The sequence below is a fragment of the Gavia stellata genome, chromosome 8 (genome assembly GCF_030936135.1).
Source record: "Gavia stellata isolate bGavSte3 chromosome 8, bGavSte3.hap2, whole genome shotgun sequence".
Lineage (NCBI taxonomy): Eukaryota > Metazoa > Chordata > Aves > Gaviiformes > Gaviidae > Gavia > Gavia stellata.
The window spans coordinates 45,541,015-45,550,773 of NC_082601.1; the positions used below are offsets into that span (position 1 = coordinate 45,541,015).

A 9,759-nucleotide genomic window follows, 5' to 3' on the forward strand; every position below is an offset into this window, starting at 1 on the left:
TCACTGGCTAGAGTTGAGTTTTTACAGCAGTGAATACAGAAATACCCACTTTATTTGCATCTTCCATCCACTTGGAAACATAGCCAGGCTGTGGTTTAAGGGCGCTCCTTACTCCTCCTTTCAGAGCTGAGCTGCCCGAGGAGTATGTCCTGGACTTTGGCTATGTCATTCTCAGGAACATCCACACACACATCGTGAAGATCACCAACACCGAGCAGTTCCCTGTGTCCTTTCACACCGATGGACGTGTCCTGTGTGACACAGGTAACCAGTGCTGGGGAGACTTCACGTGGGCTTGAAGGAGCTGCCTCTGACAGATTAGCTTAAGCCACTGGACATGGGGAGTTTTTCTGAGTGCTTATTTGTATAGCTTTGTCCTCCTTAGTACGCCCTGCTTGGTGCCTCGGAGCCTGAGTTGTCCTGGCCAGCAGTGCTCAGAGACCTGGCCTGCCTGTGGCTGCCCTAACACGTGATTGCAGGGGCTGGATGTGCTGATCACTGTGGTCACCTCTGAGCATCTTCTGCTCTTGGCTACCGTGAGCATCATCTGAGTTTTTGTGCACGCAGTGGGTTTGCGTTGCAAACAGATGGCCCCTTGGTGGTTTGGAAGTGCTTTGGTTTAGAGTTCATAATGTCTCAGCACTTCTGTTCAGCCTTTATTGAGCAAACAGCCTGTGAGGTCCTCTGGTGTATTAAAATAGGCTTGCGAAACAGGCCTTGAGGTAAGGCTGCAGTGCCATCAGACAGTGACTGGCTGTGTCTGAAGGATGGTCAGGTGTCTCCTCTAAGTTGTTTTCCAGGGAGCACCACAGCCTGTGAGAATCGTAGTTGGAAGTTCTGCTTTGGAGAGGTCTGCGCATCCTTCCCTGGGTTGCCTGATAAAGGAATTACTGGTGCTCGTCAGCTATTATGTTTCCTTTTGACTGTGCAAACCTTGGATTCTGGCTGTGAAAAGCCTTTCTCCTTGAGCGGTGGCAAGGGAGAAAGAGTGGCAGGCTTCTCCAGAGAGGCAAAGAGCTGCCCTCTTCTTCACAGAGCTACCAGCCAGGACACCCCTATGGCCTTAATGTGCTTGTGACACATTTCCTGTCGCTTGAGTGTCTCAGCTGCTTTATTTTCATCTGTTCAAGGTTTCAGCGTGGACCTGGACCGTGTGAAGCACCTGCCCTGCTGCAAGACCAAGACATTTGCAGTGCGCTTCGACCCACCAAGTGCCAATCTGCCACTGGGAGCGGTGGACGTGCTCCTGCCCATCAAGGTACCTCACGGTCCCTTGCCTCCCTGTGCCCACACCACCTTTTGGGGCAGGCAGCAGGTTGGGGACAGCAGTAGATGTCACTTGGGCTCTCAGCTGGATGCTCTGTCCTTCACTAGGCAGCAAGAGGCCCCACGTTTCACGTCCACCTCCGTGCCAACGTGACTGTGCCGTCCCTCTGCCTCTCCAGGGACAGACTGGAGTTCTCCGCTGTCCAGTGTGGGCAGTGCCAGGAAGAAACCGCCCAGCTCCACAATCAGCTCCAGGTCCCCTGTAAATGGTTCATCACCATGAATGAGCCTGTTAAGAAGGTAAAGCACAGACAACGTGTAGCGCCTAACTTCTTGGTTGGGTTTTCTTTGCCTCTCTTGCCTTTTCTGCCCCTGTGGCTGCCTGAGCACTTGGGCTACAGCTCGTTGAGGAAGCTTTAGAGAGTACCGAGCAAATCGGGTTCGCCTGGACCTGTTCACTAGCTGGTGCTTCACTTGTCTGCCATCTTCCCCCATTCCTCCTCCAAGGACAGTGCCTCCCCATCTGCCTGCCCTGCCTATGTGTCTTCCCTCCAGTTCTAGACCAGTGGTGGCCGCGGCTGGTTTGAATGTGGATGCTCTCAGCACCGTGACAGTATCTCAGAGCACTGCAGGACCTGAGGGTCTGTTCTCGCAGACCAGGGAGACCTCCCACAATGTTTTTTGTGCTCAGGTGGACAAACGTTTGCCAGCGAGGGTGCATCAGAAGCTGCTGCAGGAGTCGAAGGCCAAGCCCTGTGTTTTCAAGGTGCTGCCCTCGGCTGGAGCCCTGGCCCCAGGACAGCACTGCAACGTGCAAGTCAGGCTTTCCCCCCCAGAAGAGGTGAGATTGGCAGGTGTCACCCCCAGGAGGTGTGGCAGGGCAGTGTGGTAACAAGAGCCCAGCACAGGGAGGAGGAGATGAGGTCTGCCTGCACATGGAGCTTTCTGCAAGCCCCGTACCCACGGTGCCTCAGTTTCCCCTGCAGCGCACTCTTCTGAGAGGGGCTTTGAAATGCCAATGGGGAGCTGGCACAGAGAGCATCAGGGCACTGCGGTGTGGCTCCCTCTCGGCGCATGGGGGGAAATCTGCCTGTTTCCCCTCATCTTCCTCCTTGCATGGGCGTGCTTGCAGGCTGTAACCATCTTGTCTCTGGCTTTAACCAGAGCCAAGCACTGAGCATAGAGGAAGACCCTTATTTCTAGCCCGTGAGAGCTCCTCTGCCTCCTTCACGTAGCTGACGTTTGCCTGATGCAGCATTGCCAGGACTGTGTCTGGGCAACATAACCCTGAAGAAGGAGGTGAAGCAGCCCCTGAGTCCTGTGGGAGCTGAGTCCACCCATGAGGACCTTTCTTATGAGCATTGCGCTCCCTCATGACTGACTAGGTGGAAACATGTGGTAGTCTGTTTTAGATCCATCTGATCCCCAAATATGCAGTTCCACTTCACAGCAGGATGCATCCCAATTACTCAGAGCCAGCGTGCAGGTGCCGTAGCCCCTGCTGTAAGTTACTATCTGTTTTCCATTCACCTTAGAGGTACTGGTAACATCCCTGACCTTGGGGCAAGGGTTGAATTTGAGGACCTGTCACCTGGGACTTCATGGAGGAGCTCTCTGCACTTCTCTCTTTTCAGAATTCCTACAGAAGCGAGCTGAAGATTAACATTTGCTAGAGCAGCCAGCCCCTCCAGCTGCAGGTCTCGGGGCAGGGGCTGGAGCCACAGCTGGAGTTGAGCCCCGCAGTGCTCGAGCTGGGAGCGGTGCTGCTGTACAGCCGTGGGGCGGAGGGGGACGGTGGTGGTGAAGAACCCATGCGAGTTCCCCATCGAGTTTTACTCGCTGGAGTTCAACCAGCAGTACTTGCTGAGGAGCAGGTGAGAGGGAAGGTCTGGTCTGCACGTGCATACTCCTGTAGCTCCACAGGGCTCCAGCGTTCCCAGGCTTGTGCCGGGGAGATGGAGGCAGTCCCCAGGGCAAAATCTGGTGGCATTTGAGGGTTAGCCAACTGGGCTGGCAGGCTGTGGCGGGGCTTGGATAGTCTGTGTTGTTGGGAGGAAGAAATGAGGGAGAAGATAGGTTGGGTGGGGAGTCTGTTCATGGGATGGAGGTGAAGAAACACATCCCGTCTATGGTTTCTCTTCCCTACGCACACAGATCCTGCGGATGCTCAAGGACTGCGTTTGCCACACCACCTTCTTGCTGCTTCCACACGCCCCGGGTGAGAAGCTGCCCCCAGAGGTGCTGGAGTACTATCAGGACCAGAAAAGACTGCAGGATGAGCAGGCAAAGCGCAAGACTGGGGAACCAGCAGGCCAGGACAACGGTGAGGGTTTGGCATTGGCTGTCCTGAGTGTGGACACAGCAGGGAGTCCAGCCCACCTCCCCTGAGCTCTCCGTGACCTCATTCTCCATGGAAATCCCATGCTTTTAGCAGCCACCGGTTCCCCAGCTTGGTGGAGGAATTCCCAGGTGAAAGTCTGTGGCTTGGAATGCGCACCCTCTACCAGCCCTGCGTGCAGTCTAAGCAAGCTCATATCTGCCTACCGTGGACTGGGGGAATAATCAGGATATCCCCTTGTGTCCCTCATCCACAAAGAGTAGGACTGGATGAGTTCTTCAGCCGGTAGAACCAGGTCTAATATCACAAGCTCTTTTGTATTCGCTCCTTCCCAGTAACAAAAGCACAAGCTCAAAATTCTGAGGGCAGAGACAGCCTGGGCAGGGAAACTCTGCCTTGGGAGTTTCTCTTCTTGGGAAGTTTTCCGTCTTTTGCACGTGGCCGTGCAAAGTGATGAATGGCAAGAGCAGATTGCCTGGCCACATTCACCCTCCTCTTCCCTCCCCATGTCCTTCCTCCTCAGCAAACTTTGAAGATGTCCAGTCTGTGTCAGACCAAGGAGGAAAGCACTCTGCTGGGATTGTTCACACCATCTCATCCCATAACTCAGTCGTTCCCTCCTCCATTCTTGATGAAAGCCAGTCCAGCAAGGTGGACTCTAAAGTTGAATGTGGAGAGGAGGAGGAGGAGGAAGGCGCTGAGGAAAGACGTGGGACAGGTAATAACGCAAAGCCCTTCACCTATTTTATGTCTGTTGTGGCAACAGGGCCTCAGTGGAGGACTTCAGTGTCACCTCCATCACTTCACTGCAGCCTGGTGCCATCTTCGCTCCTGTGGGCCCTGAATGCACTCTTGCATATGAAGTCTGTAGGATCCTGAGAAGAGTCTGGGGCAGGGACAAGGGAGGGGCAGGGACAAGGGAGAGGCCAGGGAGGTTTTTCCCAGCTGGCTGGGCTAGCATCCCTTTTTCTCCCAGCAATTCCCAGTCTCTTGCTCACCATTCCTCGCTGGCTTCGATATCCTATAACAGCCGCGAGCTCCATAGCCCCCCACCAATGCTGTGCCATGGGCATCTCGATGCATTTGTATCTTGTCTGCTGGTTGCAGAGCAGTCCAGTTGTTCCTCCTTATCTCCCTTCTGTTGGATACACTTGTAACACCAAGCTGCCCCCCAAGGACCTCACCTCTCAGACTTGTGACATAGAGAAACCATTAAAGTATGGTTTCATACACATGGCTAGGGCTACTCCAAGTTGCATTCAGTTGCAAGGCTAGCACGACCGTCGAGCAACCGGTGCTGAGTGTCTTCTTGTCTCTACAGGGGGGACAGCAAGACCCTGGTGCTGCGAACCAGTACCCCACTGCCCGTGGCCTGGTGGGTCAGTGGGCTGGAAAACCTCGGCGAGGACTTCTCCACGTCACAAGATGAGGGCATCGTTGCTCCCCGCACAGAGTTTGGTGTGCATCTCTATTTCAAGGCCACAAAGGCTCTAAGCATTAAAAAGATCATCTGACTGGAGGTGAGGAGGACTGTGCCCTCCCTGGCAGAGCAGGGCAGAGTGATCGCTGTGCTTTTACGGATGGAGACTGTGCTTGAAGGGTACCCTGCCAAGAGGGCAAAAGGATGAGCCTTCCCGAGATTCCTTTCTACCTGCATTGCTGAGGGCCAGGCCCTTAGCAGCAAGGGACTCTCACTGAAGGATAACGTTTTGGAAACTAGGTGACTCCTAGGGTGCTCTTGTAGCTGAGCTTCATGGGGCAAGTATGCTGTGGAGTCTGCAAGAGATGTACTGCTGTACAGCACCTCAGGAAGAGGTGCTGCCTCTGCGTGGCTTACGTCTGGGTTACGGGGCTTCGTCCTGAGCCCGTACAACACCAACTTTGCTGCTGTGCATGGTTGAATGCTGTTGTTTGGTTGTCCAGACTTGGGTGTGCTCCCTGCAGCCATCCTGGAGTCCATCTGGGGCTCTTAACATAGAGCAACAAACTCTCAGCCTGGGATTTTGTTCCCCACGGTTTAGGGGCTGTGTTTCAGTGAGGGTGCTGGGTGGTTGAAGAGGAGAGGGTTGGTCGTCAATGCTCTGGGACACCTCACACTTCTTGTGGTTGCTCTAACATTGCCTTGCTTCCCAGGGTGCTTTAGCAGCAACACTGCTGCTAGAGGAGTGCCAAGGTGGGCTGACAGGGTTTCTTACTGTGTCAGAATCTCCCTGGGTCAGCCCATGAGATGAACAGGTTAGGAAAGCTTAGGAGTCGCACAAATGCTTGTCAAGCAGGGGAGGCCAGGGTGGAAGCAGCTGGCAGAGGCAAGGCCTCGTATGTTGTCTACAAAAGAATTGAGGAGAATGGTCCAAGCAGTGTTTGTTTGCTTCCACCTCAGGTTTCAGGTGCAGAAAACGTGCTGGGGATCGTTCAGATTGAAAATACCCAAATCCTTGCGGAGGTGTATGATGTTGCTCTGAGCATCAGCATGTCTAAAGGTGAGTGGATGCCCCCGAAGCCAAGTAGTCCGGGTGCATGGCATTGCCTTGGCAGGTGGGCAACCAAAGCACTTGGGACAGGATGAGGTACCACGCAGGCGTGGCACGGATACATAACGCACGTATCCTCCAAGCTGCGTGGAGTGAAGCACTGTCAGGGCACAGAGAGAGCCTTGAGTCTCCCAACTCTAAACTTTGAAGTGTGCAGCTTCATGTGCAGATTGATTTGGGGCCTTTGAAATGACAGTGATGTGAACAAGCAGTTGGCAACTCCTGAAGGCTCGGCATGGCACAGAGAGTGGTTGGATCTGTGCTTGGAAGCAAGGAGATGGAAAGCGAGCTCCTTAGCTGCTAAACCCTGCGGATATTCTCCGAGTAAGGGAGAGGGCAGCAAAGTAGCTAGAGAAAACTTCCCAGAAAGGAAACTTGCTGAGAAGGGTTTTGTGCCACCTGAGAACTCCAAATCTGTAACTTGTCACTTGGTGTAGTCTGCAGCAGCTCTCAAATATTCACCATTTCTTACCTCTCTCTGTGGGTTTTCTGCAGGTACAGGCAGCAGCGTGGATTTTGGGATGCTTAAGGTCCTGGATGATGCAAAGCAAGTGCTGGCTCTGAAGAACCAAGGGAAGTACGAGATTGCGTACAGGTGGGTCCAGCTGCGGGGTCCATGAATGCATGGTGCCACCACCTGCCCAGGCCTGCATTCTCCTTCTGTCCATGGTTAGAACCTGTTCCCATGCTGGCTACCTCACGGTTCAAGCAAATACAAAACCGGGGCTCTCTAATCTCAAATATTTTAATAGAGAATCCAGCCACGCACCAGCAGTTGTTCACAGCTCAGCAGGAACCAGAAGGAGAGACCCTGAAATGTAAGCCCCTCACTGCGGAGGTTCATTGCCTGTTTTGAGGGTCAGCTCATTTCTCTTTATGAGACTCTTTAAAGGAGGGAAGGAAAAACTTTGGTGTCAGTTAGCTTACAGCACTGCTGACTGTCTGCACTCTGTGTCAAGATCTGGGATTCCCCGAGCAGAGCTGGACTCTTTCCCTTGTATTACTTTTTATGGTCCTATGCAAAGTCCCGGCTGTGCTGGTGGCACCGGTATTTTTAACTGCAGAGGTCTGTTCCTTCCCTTTCACCTCAGTTTCGAGCTGGAAACCGCAGATACCAACGTACGCGACTTGGCATCCCGCTTCACTCTCCAGCCGCAGAAGGGCGTGCTGACTGCCTCGTGCAGGTCCGGCTGCTCTTCCACCCCAAGATGGAAATGAGCATTGAGGACAAACCCATCCTGCAGTGCCAGGTGAGCTGCCTGGGCCAGGCGGTGTTAGCACACCGTGTCTTGGGAGTGTAAGCAGGACCTGTGTCTTCGGGAAGGAAGGCTTTATTTGGGGAACCCTCTCTCATCCATATGAAATCAATCAAGTCTTTCAGAAACCATTTGTGGTGCTTCCTAAGCAGAGCTGAAGCTCTGGCTCTGGAGGAGGCGTTTAAGCAGGGAGGGTGAGCTGATGGGGACTTGGGGTGGCATCAGGGGACAGAGATAGAGGCTGTCCTCTGCTGTATTTACCAACCCCTCCTCCGTTTGCAGGTGATTGAGCCCAGCATCTGTGAAGGAGGCGAGACCATTGCCATCATCCCCGTAAGGGTGTCAGTGAAAGCCCTGTTCAGCAAGTCCAGCACTTACCCTGCCTCGCTCATCAACTTCAGTGCCAGGACGAACGGCAAGAAGAAAACCTGCACCTTCTATTGCAAGCTGAGTCCTAAAGCCCTGGGTTAAAGGACAAGTTCTGTTTTGGTTTTGTGATCCCCTGCGGAGAAATAAAGGCGAGCTTAACACCAAGCGACCAGGCGATTCCATAGAAATCCTTTATTGATTGCAGACAAAAGTGATAAAATACCCCTTACTACCTTTATAGTTATAAAATTCCCAAACGAGGGGTAAAAGGAAAAAGAAGGAAGAGTAAGAACAGACAAGAAAAAGCGAGAAATAAAAAAGAAAGAGATATCACCACCCTTGGTTCCAGCGATGTCTTCTCCTGCGTAGTGTCTGGTTCGTGGTTCCTGGATGGTGGAGTGCCATTACCCAGTCTGTCCTGGTGTCTTTTGTAGTCTCTTTCTTCCTGGGATCCTCCCTTCAGGTGGAGTCTTGACACACAGGTGCACTATGTACTTGGAGTACTTGGAACGTTCTCGAAATGAGTCTGGGGGTGTGTGGGGTCTTGGTGGTCAATACAGCCCTCCTCCGGTTCTGACCACGATGTGACCTTTTCCTTGTGTATGCGTCTCATCAAAATGGGGGAGTTAAGGCAGGAGACGACACCGCCCTGCCTCCGCGAAGCTCGCCACTTCCCTTTTTCCCACTGACTTGCAAAACCGGTTTGTTTAAGGCATATCTAATAGGCCACACATCCTGTTTGTTACACCACCCCATGACTTTAACAGACGTTTTGTCAAATTTCGAGCCTCAATTTCTTCCTCTAGGGTGGTGATCCTCAGTATTGGACAGATGGAGAAAAGAGAGATGAGATAGAAGACATCGTACAAGTACGCGAGACATCGCACTATAGCTATCCCTATCAGTAAAAATATAAATCTGATTACCAATGTTAGCCCAATTTGTACTAGCCATCTTCCCCACCCTGTGAGTCCCAGAGGTTTTAGCACAGATATAACCCATGACCCAGGGGTGAGTCCATTAAACCAATCTTTAGGTGGTTGTGATTGGAATAGGTCAGCAGTCTGCTTGGCGATTTCCTTCATTTTGGCACGGGCTTCTTCAGTAGAGGTAGTAGCGCTGTGAACGGTGATACAACATTTGCCGTCGGTCAGGTTTAACATTCCACAAGCACCCTGTTCTTTAACATAGCCAATGCTAATCTATTTTGTAACGTCATTTTAGACATTTGTTGGACTTCTTGTAAATTCAGTTCTCCAAAAGCACACCCGGTCCAATGACTCAACACATGCAACTGCCAAGCCACATTTTCCAAAACAAATCGATGTCTCTGTGTTGCGTTAAAGGACTGAGCAATTTGGCAGAAAATAAACCCCCTTCCATTCCAGCTTGTCCTCAGATATCGGAGGGGCTGGGGGCGGCTGGGCTTAGATTCTGAGTGATGCCCAATTTCCTGTATTACAAGTCCGATCATGTTCAATACATACAGTGGCACGTTAAAAGGAATGCAGTTTCGAAATTTGTCTGTCAGAGCCCCAGGACTTTCACTGATTCGTTTAGCAGAGCCCCAGCAAAAGGACTTGCACTGAGCAGAGGCACAGAAATCGCAATCAGTTATTTTATTGAAAGCGACAGAACCAGAATCGAGATGGCCATTGATAGATCCACTGACTACAGTAGTGCTACTAATTAAGGTTAATATTGCTAGCAAACTTGATAGTAATACAAGAACCCGGGGATAACTTTCACCCAGAGGATTATCCAAATTCCACATTATCCACCCCGTGACTATAGTCACTCGGATCAAAATCCAAATCACACTTGCATAAAATCGCTTTTGGGGATATCCCTCACATTAGACGACTTTTCCTCACTCCAGGGCTCACCTTCAATTCTGTACAGCCAGAGATCATACGCACCTGATGAGTTAACACCTGGGTGAACACAGATTTGACACAAGCCAATATCGTACAGAAAACAGTGACTACAGTAACTACAA

The 9,759-nt window shown here is 52.0% G+C and overlaps 1 pseudogene; it reads left to right on the forward strand.

Moving 5' to 3' along the window:
• LOC132317446 (hydrocephalus-inducing protein homolog) overlaps window positions 1-7,862 on the forward strand; it is a 75,267-nt pseudogene extending 67,405 nt beyond the window's left edge.
• Window positions 7,863-9,759: the final 1,897 nt, after the last annotated feature.